Genomic DNA, 27,563 nt, shown 5'->3' on the forward strand with positions numbered 1-27,563 from the left:
GAGAAAAAAAGAAAAGGAATTTTCTTAGAATATTCTGCCAGCTCCTCAGAAATCCCTGACACTGCCAGCTTTCCATCCATTTCTCTGGGCCCTATGGGTCAGTCTTGCACCAAAGGAACAGTCACAGGATTCTCCCCATCTTTCCTGACCTTGTGGGGAGGCTGGCCCTCTGATGCTGAGAATTATTGGCATTTTAGCAGAATCACTATTATGAACAGAGGAACACTCCTATTTCCACAAACAATTTAAAAGAAGGAGGAAATTCCCTACACTAAAGATTATTCACAAGGGTCAAGGAAGGTAGTAATCTAGGATAAGTGTCCTTCATAGGCTGGAGTTTGGGGAGGGATGAAAGGAGGGAAGGAAGAGGAAGAGAGAGAGTGGGGGAGAATAGGAGGAAAGAAGAAAGGAAGAAAAGTCTGCTTTTCTCCTTTCTTGAAATGTAGCTCTGAGCTGGCATGAATGTGTATGTAAGATGAAATTTCATTGCTAAGGAAAACTGAATAAAGGAAATAAAAGCCCAATTCAAACAAACATACGCAGAATCTGAATCCTATTATGAATCAACACTGAATGTGTAGGGAGAAGATTGTACAATCAAGGGAGAGCAAAGTCGTTCTTGGAGTTAAGTTAGGAACATGAAATTTGGCATCGGGGGTAGACTTCCCCTTTCCTAGCTCCCAGGTCTTGGTGAGGAGTATCACGCCGGCTGGCCTGGGTTAACTTGTCCCTGCAGGGCCAGATAAAAGGGAAAGAGCCATGGGTAGGAGTCCATGGATACTAGGCTGTCAACCGGGCTGTCATTAAGCAATTCCTATCACATCCTTGGGTCTCAGTTTTCTCATTTGTGAGATGAAGAGTTTGCTCTGGATCATCTCTAATATCCTCTTCAATGTCCTAAATGTCCTGTGATCCTAAATCTTGACAGCACATTAAAACTACCTTAGGAGCTTTCAAAACCCACCATGCAAAAGCCTCCCTCCAGACCATTTCCATCAGAATCTCTGGGGTGGGACAGGCATCAGTATTTTTATGCTTCCCAGGTAATTCCAATGTGCCCTTCTTCTCTCCCTTCTTCGTTTCCTTCCTTCCTTCTTTCCTTTTTTCCATTCTTTTTCAAATATCTATTGAGTACCTACTTTGTTGTCAGGCACAGTTTTTCAATGAACAAGGCAGACAAGGTCTCTGCTTTTATGTAGCTTATACTGAAATGAATGGAGATAGACCATAAATCAGCAAGAAAAAAATCTTATTGGTAATAAGTGCTTTACAGAGACTTAAAATGAATGACGTGATGGTCACCTCAGATAGACCAAGTGGCTGCTTTGGATGGAATAGTTAGAGAAGATGTCTTTGAAAAGGTAATCTTTAAGCTGAAATATGAATGACTACAAGTGAGCCATTCAGTTATGAGGCAGAAAAGTACTTCTGGTAGAGGGAACAGCTAGTGCCAGTCCCTAGGCTGAGAATAAGCTTGGAGAGATGAGGACATTTTTGGGGGGCAGGTAAAGGGATGGGGGAAAATAGGGGCAGTCAGATATAGCGGGGAAGGGGCAAGGTCAATGGGCTGGAGGTCTCAATGAATTGCTGGGATAGATGTTCCGGAGTAGGTGAGCTGTAAGGATAGAAGGTTGTGAGCAGACAGTAGGATGCTCGAAATTGGGATTTCAGAGGAGCTGTAGTTATTGATGTTGACAAGGTCAAAGGAATGAACATGACAGTGAGTGGGTGAAGTGGGATGGAGAAATAGATCATCGGATGCAAAGAGGTTATTAAAATCGTATTGGTTGACCAAGATTTATTAAGAAAAATATTTAGGAAAATCAACAAAAAGCTAATTAAGAACAGTCAAGTGAAAACTCCTAAGAGATATTTTTAAATGACATGATGATATGCTCTATCATGGCAGGTTGCAGACAAACTCTTGTTCAAACTCGTACATATTGTCTTCAGGACACTTGTAGTTTAGCCTCAAATAAGAATTGGGAAAAATGTTTTGGGTTTAATTTCAATTAAAAAATCGAAAAGAATATGATTTGGAACCAGTTAAGGTGGGACTCTTTAAAAATTATTCTTTATGAGGAAACAATTTGAAGAGAGAAAGTATAACCTATAGCAATCATTCTCAATTATTTCAGACCCCAGTGTCCTTTTTATTTGTATTTGTTTTTGTGAGGAAGATTAGCCCTGAACTAACATCCATTGCCAATCCTCCTCTTTTTGCTGAGGAAGATTAGCCCTGGGCTAACATCTGTGCCGTCTCACCTACTTTATATGTGGGACGCCTGCCACAGCATGGCTTGATAATCAGTGCGTGGGTACATGCCTGGGATCCGAACCCGCAAACCCTGAGCCGCCGAAGTGGTGTGCGCGAACTTAACCACTACACCACTGGGCCGGGCTCTCAGTGCCCTTTTTAATAACAAATGATTTGTAAGGCCTTCTTTACTTTCTTTATATCTAATTTATAGATAACCTACATATATGCATAATTTAAAAAATTAATATAATTCTCTAACTAAAATACAAGGAATAATTAAAAGAAAACAATTTGTGGGCCATCCCTGGTGGCCTAGTGGTTAAGTTCAGCATGCTCCACTTTGGTGGCCTGGGTTCAGTTCCTGGGTGCAGACCTATACCACTCGTCTGTCAGTGGCCATGATGTGGTGGTGACCCACGTACAAAAAGAGGAAGATTGGAGACAGATGTTAGCTCAGGGTGAATCTTCGTCAGCAATAAATAAATAAAGAAAGAAAGAAAGAAAAGAAAACAATTTGTAATAAAATACTATGTATTTCAATATGTAAGTCCTTAGACACAATTACATTAGAAGACACAGCAAAGGAGACATATGTTTGCCCCTATACATAGTATCCCCTGTGAACTAAGAGCTAAAAATGCAGATTGATACAGGTGTGTTACGTTGGTGACTTAAATTCCAGGAATAGCATTACTTTGAATGACTTTTTTTTTCTAAAATGGGGAAGAGCTCTTGCTAAAGTTCTGAACTCAAGAAAAAACGATCTTCTATTTAACTGATAGTTGCATTCCTGAAAATCTCAATATATATTAAAACTGCAAAAATACTTTTATATTTTTACATATGTTTATATATGTTTATATGTAAAACAGAGTTAGATTCCAGGATGAGATAATTATGAACAATTCTTTTTAGCAACATGAAAAATCCAAAATACATTTAAAAAAAGATGCAGGACACAAGACAATTCTTTGTTTAAGGGATTGGTCCATACAGTGTAGGAAGCATATCACTCCTGGGCCCTGCCTACCAAATGCGAGGAGCACCATCCTCCTACAATCACTGTAGCCACAAAAACAAGACCCCATAAATTTTGAAAAACTGATACTTGGGTCTCACTCCCAGAGAGTCTGTTTAATTGGTCTAATGTGCAGCCAGTGTTAAACCACTGGGGTAGGAGAAGCCCAGTTAAGAGCTAGGAGAGATCAGTCTATGATGAAGGACAGACCCTTTATTTTACAACCAGGCCATCAAGAATGGTTGGGCAGGTTGTGCACTATATAGCTCTACAGGGCACATGGTCACAAAGACTGTGAGCCACTCTTCATCTACCAAATACAAACCACAAACTTGCTGGCTGGCTCCAGGGAAATCACATGTAAAAATACCATATACATATTTTAGGTGGCATAGAATTTTTCCTTAAACAACTTTAATTGAGTAGTATTTTAAATTATTTAGAATATATCTCTCTTCATAAAAGCCTAAAAGATTTTATTGCATATATTAAAAATTAAGCTGTATAAAGATTTTTTAAATTAAAAGTCCCACATACCCACCAACTCACAACCCACATACCATCTCGTGTTTTTCCAAGACACCCTATTCCATCAGAGGTCATACTAAAACAAATCCCGAGGTACTCAGAAGATTTTGGCAAGCAACTTCCTGAATTAGAAAGACAGTAGAATAGCAGATATTCTTGGAAAAATAATGGACACACTGCCATATTGGGGCACTCATGTATATGAAAACACTTACTACTCAGAGAAATTAAGGGTTGATTATTTTATATTACAGAGTGTTATGCGTGTCCCCCCACCCAAATTCATATATTGAAGCCCTAATCCCCAATGTGATAAGATTTGGAGATGGGGCCTCTGGGAGGTAGTTAGGTTTGGATGAGGTCATGATGGTGGGGGCCTGCTGATGGGATTGGTGCCCTATAGACCAGAGCTTTCTTTCTGCCATGTGAGAAGGTGGCCGTCTGCAAACCAGGAAGAGGGCCCTCACCAGGAAGCAAATCTGCCAGCATCTTGATCTTTGACTTCCCAGCCTCCAGAACTGTGAGGAAAAAAATGTCTATTGTTTAAGCCATCTAGTCTATGGTATTGTATTATGACAGCCCAAGCTGACTAAGACACAAAGCAATTCTTGACTATAAAAGATGAATCTCTGATGTACAAAGGGATTTACTTCATGCACCTTTACAAAGCAAGCTTCCTTATTACAGTGATAAAGTGATGTGATCTACAGCAGTAATCCCTGGGACACACTTCTTAAGAATCTGAATATTGATTTGACAGTATTTTGACAGTATTTATTGAGTCTCTACAATGTACCGCTCACTATGCTAGACTCTGGGTATTTCAATTAAGATGAGATGCTCTCTCTGCCCGCAAACAGCTTCCAGTTTGTGAAGAAGATATGTAAACTGATAAATCAAACACAACATCACAAGTGCTGAAATAAGAGCTGTGAACAAAGTGCCCAGCAGGTAGCTCAGCCTGGAGGAGCTAGAGAGGGCCTTACTGAAGGCATGGCAGTTGGATTGAGTCTTAAAAGACTAATAGACATTTTCCTGCTGGAGAAACAGTGAGAGGAGTGATCCAAGCAAAGGAAGTAGCAAGTGCAAAGGCACTGAGGCCAACAAGTGAATTGTCAGACAGTGACAAGTGAAATGGCAGAAGTGTAAGGGTGAGGCTGAGAGGAGGCAACAGTGTTGAAGGTCAGGATATAAATTAATTGCAACCTGTAGAGGTGTTTGGATGTCATGTTAAGGAGTTTGGACTTTATCCTGCAGAAAACTAGAAGTGTACAGGAGTTTTTAAGCAGAGGATAAAATCAGATTTTTTCCTTAGGAAAATAACTGGCTGCTGTGTGGATGGGCAGCAAGGAAGAAAGATAGATGGCACAGAGAACAGCATGGAGAGCTGTGCTAATGGGTGCCACGCCTGGAGGCTTCCACGTGTAGATTTCACCCTCCGCAGTCAGGTCAGGTGTTGCTGTAGGCAGGAAGGTGGGTTGGAAAGGAAGCACGAAGGTAGCTATCATAAGTAAACAGATCAGAGATTGAGCCCAGGGAAGTGAGTAAACACAGGAAGCAGCATGCAGGTATGGATTCCTGTCCAGAGAGGCCAATGGAGCCTGGAATCAGGAGAAGAAAAAATGACAGAGACAAGAAACAATGGAACAGGAATCTAGGCCAGAGGGTCCAGGAAAGAGATGAAGGGGCCATAGGCAGGAGGTCTGAGTACTGAGGACAACAAACATGCCAAGGCTTCTGAAAACGTAGTGTGCATGAGAATCACCCGGACTGCTTGTTACAATACAGATTCCCAGGCCCACCCCCAGAGATTCTCATTCTGCAAAGGTCTGGAGTAGGGCCTAGTAATCTGCATTTCTACAAGTACCCCTGAGATGCTGATACATCTGGTCCATGGACTAAATTTTGAGTAACAAGGCTCTAAGAGGAATTCTCGCTCTACAATTACCTGAATTGGTTTCAGGATTTAAAAAGGTCTGACCTTTCAGGTGTAGACATATAGTTACCAGACCGGAGAGAGGTCTGAGTGGGTGGAGGAAGGCAGGTTCCTGACAGACCAAACTTACAGTCGGAGAGGCACCACAGCAAAGTAAGCAGCTGTACGTGAAGACCAAATGAGACTTGATGAAAAAAAAAAAATTGGTTCCTCTTCTCGGCAGGCATCTGCTACAAAACTAGAGTAGTGGTTGTTGGAGGAAAAGTGAGAGAAAGAGCCAGGCCTCGGCGAGCACTACACAGACACTGTCTCTTGGGAAACCAGATCTGTCAGGCTGGGAGCTGGGGGTTCCGCCAGTCCAATCCTTCACTGCTCCAGCAGCCCCATACTGGGGGCATCCAGGCCTCTCTGGGCTAAAGGAACTCACCCTCGTTATGAAGCACCCCCTCCCCACAGTCTTTCTGGGGCCCTCTTAAAGTGGAAATGAAGGATCTTGTGCACTATTAAAAGGAAAAAAAATAGGTGAAGATAATCAAATTCTCGAATTGATTGAATTATGGTGCATCTTTTAATATGACAGACTGAAGAGGCTTCCAGAAACTAGGTCAAATTTTCTGGAGAGCTGCCAGTAATCACACAGCATGAATACATATATAAGCAAGATGTTAATGCTCAACAGTTTTTTTCTTTTCTGACTGAAGCTGTGCAGGTGACATAGCCTTGAAGTCATAACCAGTACAACCCAAGCAAAAGATGGCAATTTGCTTAAATTGCAAGATAGATTTGAAATTGGAATTGATTAAAATACTAGTGTCTATAGTAGATAAAAAGGAGTTGATTTATTTTCTAAGATCTTTCAAATATGGAAATTATTAATCAGTGAATCTGCTAGCTTATTACTAGGTATTAGCACTTACAAACACAAATTCCTCTAACGTTCTAAGCTATGCGACATAAATTCCTTTAGTTGCATAAGCAAACAAACAACCCATTTCCACATCATTGAATAAACATAAAAAGTAATCAGAGCAACAGCAATTGGAACAACATGGTGTGGAAGGTGGAGGTAATTGGCAGCCTGGCACTAGACTGGAACTACGAAAATGGAGAAAGTGTTCATTGTTTGGCTACAAAGCTCCAAATTTAGTAAGTAGGAGATGCAGAGGGACAGGAGAGATAGAGGAAGCAGAGAGAGAAAAGGGGAACAGTAAAGCCCAGATTATTGGTCAGGAGGGGCCTGGGAGACCTGGAAATTCAGCACAACAGAGACTTGAATGGCTGAACTCCTGATGAAAAACACTCTAGCAAAGCAGCTCTTCAGACAACAAATGGAACAAAACCAGCATTGACATAAACAAGCTCTTGGTTCTAATTATTTGGCAAGCAACTGCTGCAAATCTCAAAGGTGAGTGGGAAAGGCTGGACTGGTGGTTTTGGAGTCTACTCAAGCTGTCTTTAAGGCTCTTTGGGAAACGTAAGTGTCAAAAAGCTTGAGTGTTGGGGGTACCAATTTATTGAAAAAAAATGTTTATTGATCTACATACAAATATTTTGCCTGGTACAAAAGTGAATAATATGGAATTCCTGTCCTCAAGCATCATATAGTCTACATGGAGAGAATATATATTTTCAGAAATAATTATATAATAGGACAAATTTTGACAATTGCCCGGGAGAATGATTTAGAATATTCATTCATTCATTCATTTCTGAGAAAGTATGCAATTCAGTGGATTTTAGTATCTTCATAAAATTGTGCAACCATCACCACTATGTAATTCCAGAATATTTACATCACCTGAAAAGAAACCTGGTAACCATTAGCAGTGACTCTTCATTCCCTGCCTCTCTGGCCCCTGAAAACTACTAATCTATTTTCTGTCTCTATGGATTTCCCTATTCTCAATTGATTCCACAAAATAAACTGACCATAAATGTAAGTTTTATTTCCGGACTCTGAAATCTATTCTAGTGATGTTTATGTCTACTCTTATGCCAGTACCACACTGTCTGGATTACTATAGCTTTGTAGGAAGTTTTGAAATCAGGAAATTTGATTTGAATCCTTCAATTATGTTCTTCTTTTTCAGAAGGTTTTGCTATTCCGGGTCTCTTGCATTTCCATATAAATTTTAGCATCAGATTGTCAATTTCTGCAAAAACGTCAGCTGGGATTTTGATAGGGATTTCGTTTAATCTGTAGATCAATTTGAGGTGTATTGGCATCTTAACAAGATTAAGCTTTCCAATCCATGATCATGGGATTTCTTTCCATTTATTTATCAGGTTGAGGAAGTTCCCTTCTATTCCTAACTTGTTGAGTATTTTTATTCGTGAAATGGTGGTGGATTTTGTCAAATGCTTTTTCTATGTCTATTGAGATGATCTTGTGGGTTTTATCTTATATTCTATTAATATGATATATTACATGGTTGATTGTTTTATATTGAACCAACCTCAGGTTCCTGGGATAAATCTCACTTGGTCAAGGTGTATTTTTTATATGTTGCTGGACTCAATTTGCTAGTATTTTGTTGCGAATTTTTGTGATTATATTCATAAGAGATGTTGGCCTGTAGTTTTCCTTTCTTGTGATGTCTTTGTCTGTTTTGGAGTCAGTAATACTGACTTCACAGAATAAGTTAGCCAACATTCCCTCCTCTTCTATCTTGTGGAAGAGTTTATGAAGGGTTGGTATTCATTCTTCTTTAAACATTTGGTAGAATTCACCAGTGAAGCCATCTCATCCTGGGATTTCTTCGTGGGAAGGTCTTTTATTTTTTTTGTCTTTTGTTACTGATTGAATCTCTTTACTCGTTATAGGTCTATTCAGATATTTTACTTCTTGGATCAATTTTAGTAGTTTCTGTCTTTTTAGGAATTTGTTCATTTTTTTCTAGGTTATCTAATTTATTGGCATACAATTGTTTTTTTATTACCTTACAATCCTTTTTATATCTGTAAGATTGATAGTAACGTTCCCTCTTTCATTTCTTTTTTTTTTTTTTTTTTTTTAAGATTTTATTTATTCATTTTTTTCCCCCCAAAGCCCCAGTAGGTAGTTGTATGTCATAGGTTCACATCCTTCTAGTTGCTGTACGTGGGACTCAGCCTCGGGTTGGACGGAGAAGTGGTGCCTTGGGCCGTGCCCGGGATCCGAACCCAGGCCGCCAGCATCAGAGCGCACGCACTTAACCACCAAGCCACAGAGCCGGCCCTTTCATTTCTGATTTTAGTGATTTGAGTCTTCTTCCTTTTTCCTTGGCTCAGTCTAGCTAAACGTTTGTCAATTGTGTTGATCTTTTCAAAGAACCAAATTTTAATTTTATTGATTTTCTTTATTGTTTTTCTGTTATTTATTCATTTCCACTTTAATCTTTATTATTTCCTTCCTCCTGCTTGCTTTAGTTTGCTCTTCTCTTTCTAGTTTCTTAAGATGGAAGGTTATGTTATTGAATTGAGATCTTTCTTCTTTTTTAAATATAGACTTTTACAGCTATAAATATCCCTCTAAGCACTACTTTCATTGCTTCTCATAATTTTAGTGTGTTGTATTTTCATTCATCTCAATATATTTTCTAATTTTTCTTGTGATTTCTTCTTTGGCCAATTGGTTATTTACTAGTGTGTTGTTTGATTTCCACATACTTGTTAATTCCCCAAATTTCCTTCTTTATTGATTTTTAATTTCATTCCATCATGGTGGAAGAACATACTTTGTAGAATTTCTCCTCTTTTGAATTTATTAAGGTTTAAATTATGGCCTAAAATATAGTCTATCCTGGAGAATGTTCCATGTGCACTTGAGAAGAAAGTGTGTTCTGCTGTTACTGGATAAAGTGTTCTATAGATGTCTGCTAGGTCTAGTTGATTATGGTATTATTCATCTTCTATTTCCTTGTTGATCTTTGGTCTCGTGATTCTTTCCATTATTAGAAGTGAGGTATTGAAGTCTCCAACTATTTTTATTAAATTGTTTTCTGTTCAAGTCTGTCAGGTTTGTTCATGTATTTTGGGGGCCCGTGATTTGAGAATTTTTTTTTTTTTGCTGAGGAAGATTCGCCCTGAGCTAATATCTGTCTCTAATCTTCCTCTTTTCTTTTTTTTTTGCTTGAGGAAGATTCACCCTAAGCGAACATCTGTGGCCAATCTTCCTCTATTTTGTATGTGGGTCACCACCACAGCATGGCTGATGAGTGGTATAGGTCCCCGCCTGGGAACTGAATCCATGCCGCCAAAGCAGAGCATGCCGAACTTAACCACCACACTACCAGGCCAGCACCAATTTGGGAATTTTTAAGAGGCAAAGAACATCAGAAAGTGTGTTCCTCCGTACATACATACATACACGGACCATGTGCTTGTGCGACGCCCCTCCCCCCTGCCAAAATATTCCTTTAAACAGCCTGTTTTTCTGCTTTCTGTGTCTTCTCAAGAAACATTTAGGAAACTGTTAGGCAACAGTTAAACAAGTTGCCAGATAACTACCAAGCAATTCTCTGTTTGAGTTAAACAGGTTGGAGCAAAGAATCAAGGAGGTGGGTGGAGTGGAAGACAGAATTATACTCTCTTTCAGTGACATGGAAAACTGTATTGTAGCATCCATGGATGAAGGAGGGAAGTGTTGCCTCAGTGGTCCAGAAAGCTACACGGCTGTTTGAACTTGTTGTGTGTTTTCAAAGTCACCTTGGAACCTTGAGTGTAATATTCCTAGAGGCTAGTGCCTCTTGCCTTCCAGGATTTAACATTCTCCAGGCACACCAGGATTCTTTACCTGGCAATATATATATATTCATGAATATCTACTTCTACATATATTTATCTTTCATGATTTTACCTCAAAATATTAGAGATGTAGCCCAGAATTTTTTGGTAAAAAAATCCCAGGAATATGTCTAAACTTTTTTTATATTGATTTGTTTTTGCAATTAATGCCTCTTGGGAAGTTGTATTTTCTAAATATATTTGTTTTACTTTTCCTAACTTACCTTCTTGATTAAAGAAGTGTTCCATAATTATACCAAAGATTTTCTATTAATATTGTTATCCTCAACTTAACTTTTGGTAAACATTGAGTGACTTTGAGTTCAAATTACTTATCTCTAAAGTGAAAAGCACCAGACAGATGCATTTGCATATATTGTTTAAGGAGGAAGCTGTGTACTCGTCCACTCAGCAGCGCTGGGCATAGGGTTTATGCCCACTGAGAAAAGCTGAGGAACTCGAGAAAGACACATGCTCAGAATAAAAGACCATTCCTCTCCTAGAACCCTGTTCATAAAGATAAGGAGAGACAGTACCCCTGGGCTGTCAAGATTCAAGTATCAAGTATCAAGTATCAAGAAGTAGTTTTGGGTTCACTCCAGTTCATTGAAGAAGGATATTCAAGACCCTGAAACTTTGGTCCCTAATCATGGCCATAATACTATCAGTCTAGAAATATTTTATAAATGTAACCAAGTGCCCATATGGGACATAAAATAATTCAGTAGAACACCAATAGAATGTATTACCTTGAGCAATCTAAGAATTGCCTACAAAATGTACACCTAAGTACTTGAATGAATTATGTTGCTCTATAGGTTTTTAACCTTAAGCCAGTGGATGTTGGTGCTGTGGACCTCTTTCAAAAATGATGCCTGGGCTTCTGTTTGATGTTTGATGTGTTTGGTGTAGAAAGTAGTATCAGCCATCTATTAAGACCACTAAATGCATTACAATAAAATGAAGCCATCTACATATGTGAAAATGCTAATTTTTATTTATTTATTTATTTATTTTTTGAGGATGGAAGTGAAGGAGTGTATGCACCCAAATCATTAAAAAAAATCTACCTTATTAAGATATTGATTAAAATTAAGGAAGGGCAGATATGTTCCTATTTTACTCCATTTGAAATTGTTATTTCTTCAAAAAGATTTTGCTAACGACCGTATCCCTAACCATACAGTAAGATGCAGGTTCTGTATTAGGTTTAAAAATGGGGAATCTTTATTGAGCTAATGCAGTATAGGCCATAACTGACTGGTCTTGGAACCAAAAGTGCTCTACAGACAAAATTGTATGTTGTTTTTAAGAGAGTTTACTTTAAGATCACAAAGAACATAAAATTGTATATAGTAGAGAAAGAAATGTGCCTAATACTTGCTTGCTGTTTGGATTGAACAGGTTTGAAGTTCATCAAGAAGGAAACTAATGTATTTGGGGGTTGAACAACTTATAAGGTAATAGATTGGGAGAGGTATATTTTAAGTCCAGTTAGGCAGAGTCACGCCTGTAGAGATGACAAAGGGAAACACATTTGCAAATCATCAGGGCCCACCGTTTAATTTTGTGATAGGAAATATTGTGTGGATTCTCTTTGGCACGAGCTCTTAAAAATCAACTATAAATATAATGAAGTGATACCAGGGCGTAGGTAAAAAATGGCCTGAGATGTCCAAAGTTTGGGGCCAGTTAACCTTTATAAATTTGGGAAAACTGATTACCTCAGGTTTCACTAGAATCTGAGCTACTTTAAATTCTCCCACAAATTCTTTCCTTCGGTTATTATTTTCCAGAATCTTCTCTCATTACCTGTTTTGGTGGCCAAAATCAGTCATATTTATTATATCCAACATTTTTTAAATCCTCAACGTGGACTTTATAAGATTTAAATTTGATAAATTCTAGGTGGCTTCTCCCAATTTTCATTTCGCGTGTTACCTAAAAAGACGTCTTTGTCAACTCAAGCCCTAGGAGTCCAAATCCAGAATTTTCTGGAGCGCACTTCAGAGATAATCTATTGACAAGAAGAGGAAGTAGAAACTCCTTTCTTACAGCATTATGGAGGAGTTTTAAATGGTTCCTGAATAGCAACAGATCACCAGGATAAGCTGAAATTTCCTCCTTCCATTATAAACTTCTCAGCCCCCTAACTTCCCCAGTCCAGTCAGGAATATAGATGGGCAACTGGCCAGGTCCACCCAGGTGAGGTTTTAAGGGCAGAGTGGGAACCATGTAGGATAGAACTCTGACATGACCCAGAAGAATCCAACTACAAAGCCCATTGTTCCTTTGAAATCTGTTGGGTTGGAAACTGTGCTTTGTTGCTGCCTTTCAGATTCCAGATTTGGACAAACCATTTTTATTGCACACCAGAATCACGGTTCCTTTCCACTCGGCAACTTCTATCCACTGCTCAATTATTAAATATTAATTTTCTCTATGATTTACCCATAAGTGAATATGTGTCTAGAAAGTTGTGGTATTAGGGTCAAAACCAAATAACAATTCAGTTTGTTCACAGCTCATGAATATGTAGGAAGAAAAAGGGGTCCTTTACAAATGCTCAAACACACTCACATGCGCATTCTTCATTACTCTTGCTACTAAGGGCCTTCTGGAGACCACTAGGTGTCACTCTGCACAGATCCCTACACTTGTAGATGCAAAGGCAAGAAAGAACTTTATTCAAGCTTGGTAAAGCTATTCTCCTTTTCTTGAAGACACAGAGAATAGATTCTGCATTCAATGAGTTTGATTTCCCCTTTCTCGCCAGGGAAAGTCTTTAATTTATCCTTTATTTAGAACTGAAAGCAAACTTTCTTGAGTTCCCTCCCCCCATCTTCCTTTCTCTTGAGTTTAAAGCTAAGGAAAAGCTGTTTTTTGCTGAAAAAACACATGTTGAAGGCTAAAGAATCACATATTTTATGAGCATTGTGGAGGTCTTCCTTTGGGGGTCGCAGTCAAGTCTAGCATCTCCTCAGACTCTTGAGCCCTGTTTGGGCAGAGCAAGCTTTAAGAGAGGGGACCGCCTTTATGGTATGATTTGAAGCTCTGACTGCAAGCATTTCCCCTGCCTCAAATATCCACTTCATTAGTGGGTCTTTCCTACCTGGAGTGAAGGTCGCACCAATGAAATCTTAGCCTTGGGTTAGGTACGTTATGTAAGTAAGAACATTGTTATTTAGTATATGTTGTAAGTGCCCCTCATGAGCACATTAATGTTAAATTAAGTTATGTAAGTATATTAAATTAAAGTTATATTATCTACATGTCCTCTTGAAAGAGAAAGTATAGATTTGAAGGTATAGGTTTCAAACAATAAAGTAAAAGGAGGAGGGACAGGTCTTGATCAAGACAATCAAATGAACAGCGTTAGGCCACAGGAAGTGTAGAGAGGCCAAATTGATTAGGGAACGAAGAGGGACTTTATCTATCCTTGTTTCAAAGTTACCTGTCTCTCTCTGTTTATTACTCTTCTATGAAAACCCCTTTCTCTCATCTAATTTGGAAGATACAGAAAAATTTGGGATGGATTTCATGAAGTAGTTAATAAAGTGCACAAGAAAGGATAGGTAACATGTGAAGTATCTACCATGCTCTAGGCACTACATTCTGTGCATTTTGAATGAGAATTCACTTAAATTATCCTTTTGTAATGGAGTAGGAAAATGAAATACAAAGTCTTAAGTAACTTTCCCAAGTTCTCATAGCTGGAATGAAGCAAAGCCAAGGCTAGAACACATTAGAACCTTTATTTGACCTTAGGGAGATAAACTGTTTGTATAAGCCTGCAAAAGAACTCAATTATACATGTATGAGAGCATTCATTGCAGCATTGTTTAATGGGAACACTAGAAATAACCTCAGAGTCCATGAATAGAGTAATGGTTGAATACATTATGCACCTGTTATAAAGAATAACCTAATTCTATAAGTACTTGAAAGGAAAAATTTCCAGGCTAGGTTATAAGATGAAATGGCAATATGTGAAAGATTATGTACAGTATCATCCTATTGCTTTCAAAAAGAGGAACATGCACACTAGATTTTACTCTCTGTGAAGGCAGAATTTTTTTTTGTCTTTTTCTCACTGATGTAACCTCATTGTGTAGAACATTACCTGGTGTAGTGTCAGACCCTAAGGTGACCCCCTAACTATTCCCACCTCCTGACATTCGCATCTTTGTGTAATCTCTTCTTCTGGAGTGTGGATGGGACCTGTGACTTGCTTCTAATCAATAGAATATGGCAAAGGTGATGGGATGTCATTCTCATGATTAGATTTGATTAGGTTACATTATATAAGGCTCTGTTAGCCTACTGGAGGTAGAGATTCTCCTTGCAATCTTGATGAAGTAGGCAACCATGTTAAGGAAGCCCACGTGGTAAGGTTTATAATATCTACTCATGTCATTGTATATGAGCTCAGTTCCTTTCTGCTGGTTAGCGTTCTGTGGTATGAATCCGCTGTACTTGACGTAACTTTTCACCAGTGATGGACACGCAAGTTGTTTCTAATTCTCTGCTATCGCAAACAATGTCTTGGTGAATATCTTTGTAAATATCACACTACAGAATGTGGGCATATGAGGTCTATGCCCAGGAGTGGGATTCCTGGGCCATAGATAATACGTTATTGAATTTCACTAGGTACTGCCAGGTTGTAGTGCAGGATGGTTCTTGTTTTCTCATATCCTCCCCAATATTTTTTTTATCTGACTATATAATTGTCCTACTACTTTAAAACCGAAGTTATCTGTCTCCAAAGTTTATGTTCTTATTATATTTAAATGATATCCTAGTCATCCAAGTTTTGAAGACATTCAAAGACATGTTTTTAAACATGAAAAATACAAATACTCTAAATTTCCAGATATTACTGTATCCAGAGTTGAAAGACTGGTCATTATCTGAATATTTTTTGGTCCATTACTGTTTGTTGTTCTCCACTAACTTCGTCTTTTCTGATTATAAGAGAAAAATAGGGGTATGAGAAGAGAGAAGTTTGGAATATTGCATTGGGGTGTCGGGGAAATAGGCATATGTGTGTACACACACACACACACAAACACACACACACATAAAAGGGGAAAGGAAGACAGGCTATGATATGAGAGTAAGAGGGAAACAAGAGTGACATGGAATAACAAAGGGAGATATTTTGTCTCTAAAATATTGATTGGGAGTGAAGGTGATAAGGGTAGGAAATGATGAAGGGATTTTTAATATGAGCTTGCACGTGTGTGTGGAGTGAGGGAGGAGGCAGGACCATTGACCAACTTCTGCTTCATCAGGTTGCTTAAGCCATCTCCATATATAGAACTGAACTTTGAGATTTAATGCACCGAAAGAGCAATAATTAATGCTGTTATTCTTTTGTGTTTGGGGAGATGAGGAAAAGGTAGAACACAATGACTGAATTAAGCATTAGGGTCATGTCAGCATGACCAAATTCTTCTTTGCTTTTTTCCTTTAGAGCTAAATTGTCCAGGTGTTGGAAAAGAAATTTGTAACCAGAATCTCCTCATCACCCAATATTATGTTTTAATTGCTAGGCGTGCCAGATTTAAATAGATATAACCAAATCTGCTTATCTGAAGCACATAAAACATAGGCTTTTAAAAGAAATTAAGGCCTATATAGGTTTTTCCTGACAAATTTTGTTTGAAAAAATGTATTGAATAATAGCAGTTTCTCTTATCCATTTGATGACTCATTTAAGTGTAATTGTCTTATACAAATCAGCAGCAGGGTGTATGCATTATAGTTAAATGAAAATCCATGCTAATGGAAAGCATTGAGATTTAGATAATTGAAACTAGTGATTGAAAAAAAGTGGACATATTTTTGAAATGCAGTCCCCTAAGCACATACTCACACCATGCAGACACCAGCCTGACTATCTCAGGGAGTATGGTCTCCTCTCTCATCAGGGAGCTGAAAATGAGGCTCAGCTTTACCCTCTCCCACATTAGTGTTGCTGATGGGGCAATGGGTATACGAGAGAGGAAGGTTCAAGATGGACCTTGAAGATCATCCGGAGCCAGCCTCCATCTGGCGCTTGACTCTGCTCAACTTTGTGTCATGGGGCTCTCTAGATTTTGTTTTAATATTTCCAAGTATTAAAAGTTCACTTCCTCCCAAGATAGCCTATTCTATTTCTAGGCAATAAATAGAAAGATCTAAATCTTGCACTATTAAAGCAGATTTCTGCACCCCTTTGGAATCCTCCTATTAGTCCTATTTCTGACCTTTTCGATACAGAAAAAAAAAATTACTGCTTGTTTCTAGTGATAGCATCTGGAACCATCTGTCATTTCAGTCCCAAAGATTTCCCTTGGTAAGGAAAAGTCATTTCCAGTTTTCGTGAGTCTCCTGTGTCATAGTTTATTCTCTATCTCGGTCATTATCCTCTGGGCACCTTGTTTTCTAACGATCCTCAAAGTTTAGCACTCAGAACCGAGGATAATCCTCAAAGAATAAGAGACTGAGAAGAAGGAGAAATCTCCTAGAATAAAATAGGGTCAGGCATGTGGGGGAATATGTCTTGGGTGTTGAATTCTTTTAGTGACTATTTTAAAATCTGAGATGGTTGTTATAAATATACAGATAAACAAGATTTTTTTAAATATTAATAATCGTGTTTAGCTGCATGTTGAGCAACTGACATTAACACGAAGGAAGATGGATGTGGAGGGCTGCAGACGGCATCATGATGCTGAACAGGTTCCTGGGCCTGAGCTACCGGATGCTGGGGAAGAACTCTTTTTGATTCCCATGGCAGGCATGTGGGGTGCCTGGGTGCCATGAGGCTGCTGTGGGCCACTGACTGGCAGCTGATTCTGGACTGGTTGCCTTATATCAACAGCAAATTTAAGGACAATCAATTAAACCACCCCTCCACGGTTCCCTTTGTTGGTGCCATCTCCTCCCAATTCAGCACCTGCTGTGTCTGGAACGGCAGAAGCCCTCAGGATGGACATTGAGAACATCCACAATTCAACTTAAAACTTTATGTTTCTGAAAATAGCTTTGATATTTTAATGCACATAACATTAAACCTCACTCTGAAACTAGATTACTTGTTTATTATAAAAGGATACAACTCAGAAACAGCCGAATGGAAGAGATGTGCAGGGCAAGGGATGGGGGAAGGGGCAGGGAGCATCCATGCTCTCTCCAGGCTCACCACCCTCCCTGAACCTCCACATGTTCACCAACCTGGAAGTTCTGAGATTTTTTTTAGAAGGGAAAATGATATAGGGCAGATTTAAATGTTAAGATCCTAAAAAATTACTAAACAATACAACAATAATGAAGCTATCTATAGAAAGTGGGATGAATTCATTCACAAAGTCAAGGACCTTTTGAAATCTAAGGTCATTTGAAGGACCAGAAGCAGGTTGGGGAGAATAGAAGAAACCCATTAATCTCTGCCTATTATCTCTTGATTGGGTCCCTGCAACAGTCTCCTTGCTTTCACTCTGGCACCTCTTCATCCATTTTCCACACTATAACCAGAGCGATCTCTTCACCTCTTTACTTAAATTCCTTCAATGGCTTCCCATTTCCCTTGGGCCGGTGACCAGTGTTCTTACTAGTTCTGGTCTGGATCATTCTTCCAACTTCACCGTGCATTCCTTTCCCTTGCCTTCTGTAGCCATACTGACCCTTGTCCAGTTATTAGAATACATCATGGCCCCCCCCCCAAGATGGGGGCATTGCAATGCTGTTTCTTCTCCCCTTTCTTTGTCTAATTAACTGCCACTTATCATTGAAAATTAAGCTTAAATGTCACTTCCTCAGGGGAGCCATTCTTGACCCTCCATTTTAGGTCAGGTCCATTTCTTCAGTGCTCTCCAAGTTTCTTCCCTTCAGAGCACTTATCTGAGTTTGTAATTGTATATTAGCATGACTGTTAAGTTAATGTCTGTGTAACATGGGTGCGTTTAATCACTGTCCCAACTTGAGGGAAAATCTCATGAAGACTGGCCACGAACACTCTTTGCTTCCACACTTCAACTACTCTCTATATTTCCAGGATCTCACCTTGCATCTGATATGTATGTGTGTACACAAAAGGGGTTATCCTTACAGGGTGGCTGGAAGGGGATTGACTAAAGTTTTTATTTCATTGGTCACAGGCTCTGTGCTGCCAGTGCGGTGGAAAGGACTCATGTCTCACTTGGCTCCCTGATGTGCTGGCAACAGATGGTTCTTCACTCACAAGGGAGGTGGGCAGAATATGGAGGGTAACCCCTCCCTCTTGTCTTCAAGCTCCCTCTTGGTCTGATCCCTGGTCCTACGCTCATGACTTTCCCTCATCGTTATTCCTTTCCCTCTTTCTTTCCTTCCCTCCACACTTCCTCTCAATCCTATAACTCTGTCTTATAGGATAGAATTGGGGGAGGGAGGAAATGCTAGAATAAACTACTCTTCCTAGTCATTAATTTGGCTAATTAAAAAAAACAGTTACACCTACGCTTTAGCTTTTAAAACTGGAGTAAGAATTTGGCTATTTTGAGCTCTAGTTCTTCTGTAATAACACTTTCCTGAAGTAGTAGATATCGTGTGTCTAAGTACCGCAATGAAGGAGGGTCACAGAGAAAAAGGGTAGAGTAGGTGATAAGCACATTGGCTATTATACAGAATTATTACCCAATCACATGTCTCTTCCAATCAAACTATGGAGACATGTCTGTTCTCATCCAACATTGTATCGTGAACATTTAATACCGTGTCTGGTATTTATTAGGTACAGAGTAACTATTTGTTGACTAAATGAATAAGTGAATAATTGAAAGAGGAGATAAAGTAACAGGCAAGAGCCATCATGACGGATTTTGAAATGAAGGGCCTGGAAAGCACGTATCAGGAAACCTGGTAGCTAAAGACAGAGCCCCTAGCCCAGAGGAGACAAGACAGATAACAAAAGCAGAAAGACCAAGCCTCTGGTGGGTTAAGGAAAAGGAGTCTACCTAAGAAGAAAATGATCAGCAGAGATGGAAAATAGGTTACTCTAGGGTCAGAGCAAGGGTCATACTAAGTTTCTAGTAAAAGAGGTGATTAAAAATTTTGGTTAGTTTAGGGTAGAGCCAAAAGTTCAATCTACAGCCCCAGTAGGTATTAATAATGTTTTATAATAATGAAGGATTTTGAATGCCAGACACTACTGTACAAAGGACTTTATTCACATCATCTTATCTAATACTCACAATAAACATATGAGGTAGTATTTTTATGCCAATTTTACAGATAAAGAAACTGAGGCTCAAAGGAGAAAGATAACTTGCCCAAAGTGACAACTAATAAGTGGTAGAGCCAGGATGTAAATTTAGATCAGAGGGACCCCAGAGTCAGAGTTTTAGCCCCAGGGCTTATTGACATTCATAAAATTATGGTTTTCAAAATGTTTTTGACACATATTTGTAGACACTAGCCTAACAATCCCACGAATAGGCAGGGCAGACATTAACATTCTCATCTTACAAGTGTGTACCCTGAAGCTTTGAAAAGTAGTGGGACTTGCCCAGAGTCATAGAATCAGAACTCAGTTGCTGGCCCGGTCTTGCTACTATACAGTCTTCCTCCGAAGATCAGAAGTATGCCTAACAAGGTGACTTGGCAGCAGACAGAGGGTGGTCTAAAAAGAATGAAGACAAATAGTGCCTGTCTTACAACTTATTGATGGTTTAAAACCTGAGCTGCCATTGGTCACGAGGATGGGGTGATAGGTAAAGGTATTAAACTCTACATAACTTGACTTGAGTGATTCTGATAGTACTTAATCGCCTATATTCTGGACCCTTAAATATATTAACTTGTACAAATCACTTGCTATGCAGGTATACTTGATTCCCTCTGTAATCATCCTGACTCATGAGAACTGCTCATCCATCTACAGGAGCTGGTTTGACTCCCACGTTTATAGCATGTGAAGTTCTCCCACTCCCTTTCCACCAGTGTTGATGAAAACAGGGTGCACACCCAATTCAGAGAAGCCAGTTAATTTCTATATGTGGCCAGAGCTGAGGGACATGTGAAAACTGAGCGCTGGTGGGACATGGAGAGTTGAAAGAGGTGGGAGGGGAGGTTGGTGACTATGAATTGAGAAACAGAGAAAGCAGGTCATGGAGAATGAAGAATGAATGAATCAGGCAAGAAGACAGAAGCAGAGATGAGAAACAAACACAACATCACTTCCGGATTCCAGAAGTATTTCCAGTTTCTGGTTCCACTTCTGTCTGGAGGCTTTCCTGACAACTAGCTGGAGTTAGTTTTGGTTATTTGCATCCCAAAATATCCTAAGTGAAGCCTCATTTCTGACTGCTGGAGGAAGACTGAGGAGTGGAAAGAGCAGGCCTATGGCCAAGGCCATCACATGCCCAGAGAAGACGTGGAAGACATGCAGAGGCCACAAGTGAATTCACTGCCTTGGAGCGATGGCCATTGTATAAATAGAACTAGGCAATTACTTGGAACTACTAGGGATGTAAAGACTTGTCAAGCCACTGCAGGACTCATTTAGACGGTAAAGGCGGAGAGGCTTTTGATCATCCACAAAGCACAGGAATATAACAAAAAGCAATCAGGTGTGTATTGTATTCCTTTTCTGTTTTTCCTCCTTTAGTTAGTACGGCAGTGGGACTAGGCTTCTCTGTGGCTTCTTCCTGGACACTTTTCTATATGTTACAATTTTGGTGAATCTAGATAACAGTGAAGTACCAGGATGGGGCTGTAACTAACTGCTGTAACTAACATCTGTGTAGTGCCTATAGCTTACAAAGTGCTTTTACATAGATTATAGTGCAGTAATTGATGGAGAAGCTACTGGGATCCAGGTGCTCCGTCAAGAGTTTGTATACAATAGCTCTGTTTCCCACAATCACACTCAGAGGGAGGCATTCTCATTCTCGGTTTACAAATCAGAAAACCGAGGCTCACAGAACGTGAATGACCTGCCTGGGAATATTCAGGTCCCAGGGTTTGAACCACGCCTTGGGGCTGCAGCCATAAAATGATACTTTCCCCTTTTCTTCATTTCACTCCCTTCATCCACATGGATGAGAAGGAATACACTTTCATAAAAATATGCATGATTAGGTCAAAGTAATGGCAAAGGAAGTATTCAAAAATAATTGAGAACTATGAAATAGAAGTATAGAATGACTCAGTGAAGTCAAGAATGAAAGTATCAGATCAATCCCATTCAATGCTCTCTGGCAGAGGTGAGAAATGAGGCCCTCGTCAATTTTAATTTAATTTAGTTATTTAGCAAATTCAATGAATACTTATTGAATGCTTGTCTACTCCATGCCAGGTATTGTGTGAGACACTGGAGACAGCAGTTGAAAATGCATGGACACAATTTGCAGTCTTAATGAGTTGTTGAACCAGTGAAGAGACAGATTTATAAATAATCCCAATACAGTCTTGTAAGGGCACTGAGGGAGGTAGGATATTTACGTGGTGCAACGGGAACTTAAGTAAGGAGTGTATAAAATGTTTGTTTTTGCTGGGGCATTCAGGGACACTGAAGGTATCACAGAAGAGGTAGTGATTCGGCTGGGGTGTTAAGGGTGAGTAAGAATTTGTTAGTTGGGCAAGCAGGTATTGGTAGCACGAGAAAAGATCACTGCCTATTCTATTTGTTTCAAGAATCCATGGAATGCTCAGTAATATCTTGTTGCATACTCTGAGCATTGCTTAAAAGAACATTTATTCAGACAAGAAGATTGTTGGGTGGTATAAAATATCTGGAACAACAGTGTGAACTTTGTGAATTCTTAAACACTCAGGTTTTCCAGATCAGTGAGAGCATCCAACGCAATACTGATTTAATGTGACATATTTTAATAAATGCATTATCAATTGGTGACTAAGGACCATGTGAATTGATTTGTCCATTTGCCCAACACGTTATAGGGCAGGCTACTAAATGCATATAGACTGTGCATTGATAAAGACAGGGTACTTTCTAAATGTGAAAGTTATGTGTGTTGTGGCCAAAATAGTCCCAGTGGGAACCATTCTCTGAACTTATAACTGAAGTCATTGGGATATGTTATTAGTTTTTAAAGTAATTGATTTACATAAAGTCTCAGGAAAATATTTAATGCCTAATGCAAAACCAAAGCCACAGCGATGTTAAATGTGAACAGCCCCTGGTAGCTCAGTTCACACAGAGTTCGACACAAAAAAGGCACCAGTAAAATGATATGCCTGTGATGTGGGATCACAAATGAACAAACACTTTAATTGGTAAATATAGTTAGAGATTTTAGATATGGTTGGATTTGAGGATACTTCATGGTCATCCCAGTCATTCTGTTAAGAGCTGATCATGTCAGAAGGCTTTAAGTTCCTTTGGGGAGTGTGGCCGGGGAGAAAGCAATACAGACAACATATTTGGATCTTGATGAGTTTTATTTCATTCTTCATGCCATCCTTCAGTCTTCATTCACAGCAACAAGAAGTGGTTTTTATAGTTTCCGCCTGGGTTGCCATTGTCAGTGGATGACACTGGATTAATATTTTATTTCTTTATCGTTAATGTGGATAATGCAATTATAAGCATTATCAAGTTTGCAGACAGCACCAAGATGGAAGAGCTTAACACCTCCAAGCTCACACACAAAAGGCACTGTGTAATCTTTTGAGTCAAGAAGCCTGAGAGCAGTTCCAAAGCCTCTTCAATGACCTGACAGTAGTCCATGGCTTATTATTAAAATGAGAAAGTGCTACCCTCTGTAGGACCCGTTGAGTTGTAAGAATTACCTGGATGACGTTTTGTTCTAACTCAACAGCTTTGTACTAGCCGACATATAATAGATAGTAAAGCATCGTCAAAAACTCTCAAACTGGCTCCAGGACTTTGGCTCTGTTTTAGCAGGTCTATGAAAATCTCCTCTCTATCGCTATTCCTTTCCTTTATATCAGTGTGTCTTAATTAGTAATTATAAATTTGTTTGTTGAATTCACTAGTTCTATAAGCACAAGGAATGTCTTTTTAAAAAATTATCAATATATTCCCCGTTTCCAACATTTAATATGTATTCTGTATTTTTTGAAGAATAAATGAACTAAATTTATATTTAGTGACTCGTCTAGAGAAGTCCAGAGTTCATCTTCATTAAGGGCTCCAGTTTGAACCTGAGCTGTGACAGCCACTGGGTTCAGATGCATCTGGGTTCATCCTTTGGGAGGGTAGGAGGCACACAGGAATCCGCATCTACTTCATTGAGTTAATGTACATGGGAGGAAGAGGACTAAAAATATGGCCCAAAGCTTCCTGTGTGGAACACCATGATGAAAGTGGGGAAGGAACTGAAGGATTTGTTTCCATGAGGGCTCTGTGAAATATGCAAACATATGTGGTATACGTCATAAGTGGGTGAGGAACAATTGCCCTGTTGCTCCCAGGGCCATTCTGGTACCTCAAGGATTGGTGTCTTTAGGAAGGTACAGGTGTCAGACATGAATATTCTCATGAGAGGAGTGGTACCAGTGATAGAAGAGACATGTCCAATGAAGTGGACATCAAGTGGAGGGCAGAAGAGAAGAACATGGCAGAATTTTACTCCACAGACTGGTTCCTGATCCCAAGGGACACCTTTGGGCATTCCCAGATATAAGTGGGGGAGAATTTGATCCTTTTTAAGTAGGTGGGGTAAAAGCCTATGAGATAAGTATTATTTCTGCTTCTGCAATGCCATCTGTACCCACAGCTTCAAGAGGCCTGGGGAAGTTTAGGTTACATTTCTTTTTTTTTTAAAGATTTTATTTATTTATTTTCCCCCCAAAGCCCCAGTGGATAGTTGTATGTCATAGCCGCACATCCTTCTAGTTGCTGTATGTGGGACACTGCCTCAGCATGGCCAGAGAAGCGGTGTGTTGGTGTGCGCCCGGGATCCGAACCCGGGCCGCCAGCAGCGGAGCACGAGCACTTAACTGCTAAGCCACGGTGCTGGCCCTAGGTTACATTTCTGTCAGGAAGGTTTTTATATACCTTGCTAGCTCACTAGTTGGCAACCTTTAGTTAACATGGCCAACTGACATGATTAACTGTATCTAATTGTCTTTCAAGCTTCTGGTCCAAAAGAAATTCTGGGTTGGAGATCCTATGAATCACGGCAAACCCATTCCTAATTTGTCATGTAGATGTTCTGAAAGGAGAATTGATAGCCCTGATTCATATTTAGGAGACTGTGGATTCTGGGTGTGAACTCCTCTCCTCGCTGGGAAGCTCCAGGAGGGCAAGGTCTGTGTCTTACTCACTTCTGTGTCCTCAGGGCCACGCCCCATGTCTGGCACAGAGGAGATGCTCAGGAAATATTTGTTGAACATGGTTTTATTTAACTTTATAACCCCGACATGGCAGAGTATGTGTAAGTTGACTGTTCAAAGAAAATCATTATTTTTGTGGAAAAAGAGAAAGGAAAGGCAAGTGAGGATCTCAACAGCAAGGTTTTGGAATCTTTTTTTTTTTTCCATAATTCATTTTCCCACTTCTCTGCTCTCCACTCTAACAACTACTGCTCTGACCTGTTCCTGCCTGTGGCCTTGAAGACACCATGCTACCTGTCAGCTGGGTTCGTGTCAGTAGGCAAGGCACATTCTGAAACGCGTTCCGTGTCTTTTTCCTCTAAGTATTGTTTCTTGTACTAAGAAATTGAATTGTGTGGGACAAGCTCACAGAGATTTGTAGACTGAAATCCCTGGCTAGGAGGCAGGGCTGGCACCTAACCACAGCACCCTGCCCATCCTTGCTCAGTGTCATCTCCCTCCGTTAACGTCATCCCAGCCTATCTCTCCTGCTAACTTGATTCTTTTCTGAGGAACACTAAGTATTTGGGACAACACAGATTGCCTGATTCTAATGGATGCTGTGATGTCCTTCTATAATTAAGATAATAATTGCTGGAAAGAGTAAGGACTGAAATAACCACACAAAACTCCTTAGGTTTCGTTGGCCTAGTTAAGCTCATAGTATCAGAATAAGAAATGTGTCTATCTCCTGCCAAAATTGTAATGGTGTCACGCTGCCAACATGGTTGGTTAATGGGAAGGACCATCTGGGTTGTATGCTCCATGGGAATGGGGCACATATGGGCAGTCCTTCCAGAAGGAACACACCATTAGGGGTTGACTAGGACTCAGTGTTTTCTAGGAGCCAGTTTTATATTCTTCCCAGTGACGTTAGTACCCAGACGGTGGTGCCACCCTAAGTTATGGGTGTCACACTCCACTCTGAGCCAAGGCTTGGACAAAGATTGACTTTTTTCTTATCCTCAGTGTCACAATGTTTTGGTTTAATTAAATGGAAAGTTCCCTGTTCCACTTTTAGTTCTATTTATATAAAACATTTCAAGTAAGAATACTGTCATGTGATACTTTTCTTGACCAAGATATGTAAATTAATCCAATTAATTCATTTATCCAGTGAATGCGTATTTATCGAGTGCCTACTATGTGCCAGATCCTCTTCTAGGCCCTGGGAATACGCCAGTGTACCAGTCTTTAAATAGTCAGAGTTCTTCAGTTAGGTTTATTCCAGTAAAGTTAAGTTTCCTCTATTTTAAAGGCGTGTAGGCTCTAAGCTAGCAAGGTCTTTTATTGCAATGGGGTTTTGGCTTTGTTTTCTTATTATTTACTGTTCTGTAGAAACATTGACTCAATTATATCTCAGGTTTTTCCTTTCCCTTCCCTTCTTTTCCTTTTCTCCTTCGTCCCTCCCTCCCTTCCCTCATTCTTTCTTTGTTTTTATCTTTCTGGCAATGCCAGTCTGTGTCACAAGCACGTAAAGACAGTGACTGACAATTTAATAACAGAGAACTGAGGCCTTGAGATGTCACTAGGATGTAGAAAAATAGGAAGCTAGAGGCACAAATGCACGACCATCTCAAAAACAGAGCTCTGATTGCACTTGTTAATTTTTTTTTTTTTTAGCAGTTTGGTGACCTGTACATTCAGAAAGCATTGGGGATAGACTTAGGCCTTAGCTAAGTGGTAAATGATCTTAGTGATGCATCAGCTGTTAAGCGGAAGAGCTGTCTGATTCTTCCTTTCTGAGGTTCTCCTATCTTGAATCTGCCTGTCAATTAATATCTACAGACACATGCATCTTTCTCGACAGAGAGCGTGTCGCATGTGGAGACAGATTGACAGGGACCAGGCTTGACTTTATTTGTAGATGTTGCTTTTGTGTAAGCCTCTCCTGAGGTGGGGGAAAGGGGCATTGCCACAATTTGTTGAATCGATTGATTCTGAGAAACCTCCAAACAATCCCTGACTACCACAAAGTAGCATGCAAAAATATGTTTCCCTGATTTCTAGTCCCAATCCATCATCCCTTGCTACTGAGGATGCGTGCTCCCCTTTTGCTTTGTCCCTTTATTACCTCTGAAGTCCGTCTGCTAGGCTGGCAATCACTTTGGAGGAAGATGAGCAGCAGGATGCTAGGTCCTGTGTTTATCTCCTGGGGGAATATGGTCTGTAGAGGAGAGCAGCCTGAAGGTAAGGAATTTGACTGCTCGTGGGGCCCAGAGGGACCAGAGGCTCTGCCTCCTCCTCTGCCTGCAAGACCATTGATCAGATCCACCCATTCTGTGCTGTCACCACTGCTGACTTGAGTCCTTTAACCACTGCAACAGCCACTGGCTTGGCAGAAGTCACATAGGTATTGCGTACACTATTTGTGATTCTCAGTTAAGTTTGTATTTCTTTATGATCATATGTGTTTTTTTTTTTTTTTTTTTGTTACTGCCCTTCTGTCCCTATTTAGTTTGAAGGCTACTTCAGGGTTGGGAGTGTCTAAGTGTTTTCACATTTTAACAAATACGAAATAGCACTTCAATTGCGTCAGTCACAAGAGGAAGAAAATGAATCAGTTCCTGCCTATTTTCTTATATATTTACTTGTTCATTTGTCATTCATTCAGTCAACAAATATGTATTGAGCACCTACTGTATACCATCCGTTGCTGTAGGCATGAGGATAGAGCAGTGAACAAAATAGGCAACATTTCCTTCTGTGATATTCTAGAAGAGGAGATA

General features: G+C 39.7%; 1 pseudogene; it reads left to right on the forward strand.

Moving 5' to 3' along the window:
- Positions 1-17,221: 17,221 nt before the first annotated feature.
- Positions 17,222-17,495, forward strand: LOC147915992 (cytochrome b-c1 complex subunit 10 pseudogene; annotated as a pseudogene).
- Positions 17,496-27,563: the final 10,068 nt, after the last annotated feature.

Source organism: Ceratotherium simum, chromosome 11, assembly GCF_057802395.1.
Source record: "Ceratotherium simum simum isolate JZ-2026a chromosome 11, ASM5780239v1, whole genome shotgun sequence".
In the NCBI taxonomy this organism is placed as follows: Eukaryota; Metazoa; Chordata; class Mammalia; order Perissodactyla; family Rhinocerotidae; genus Ceratotherium; species Ceratotherium simum.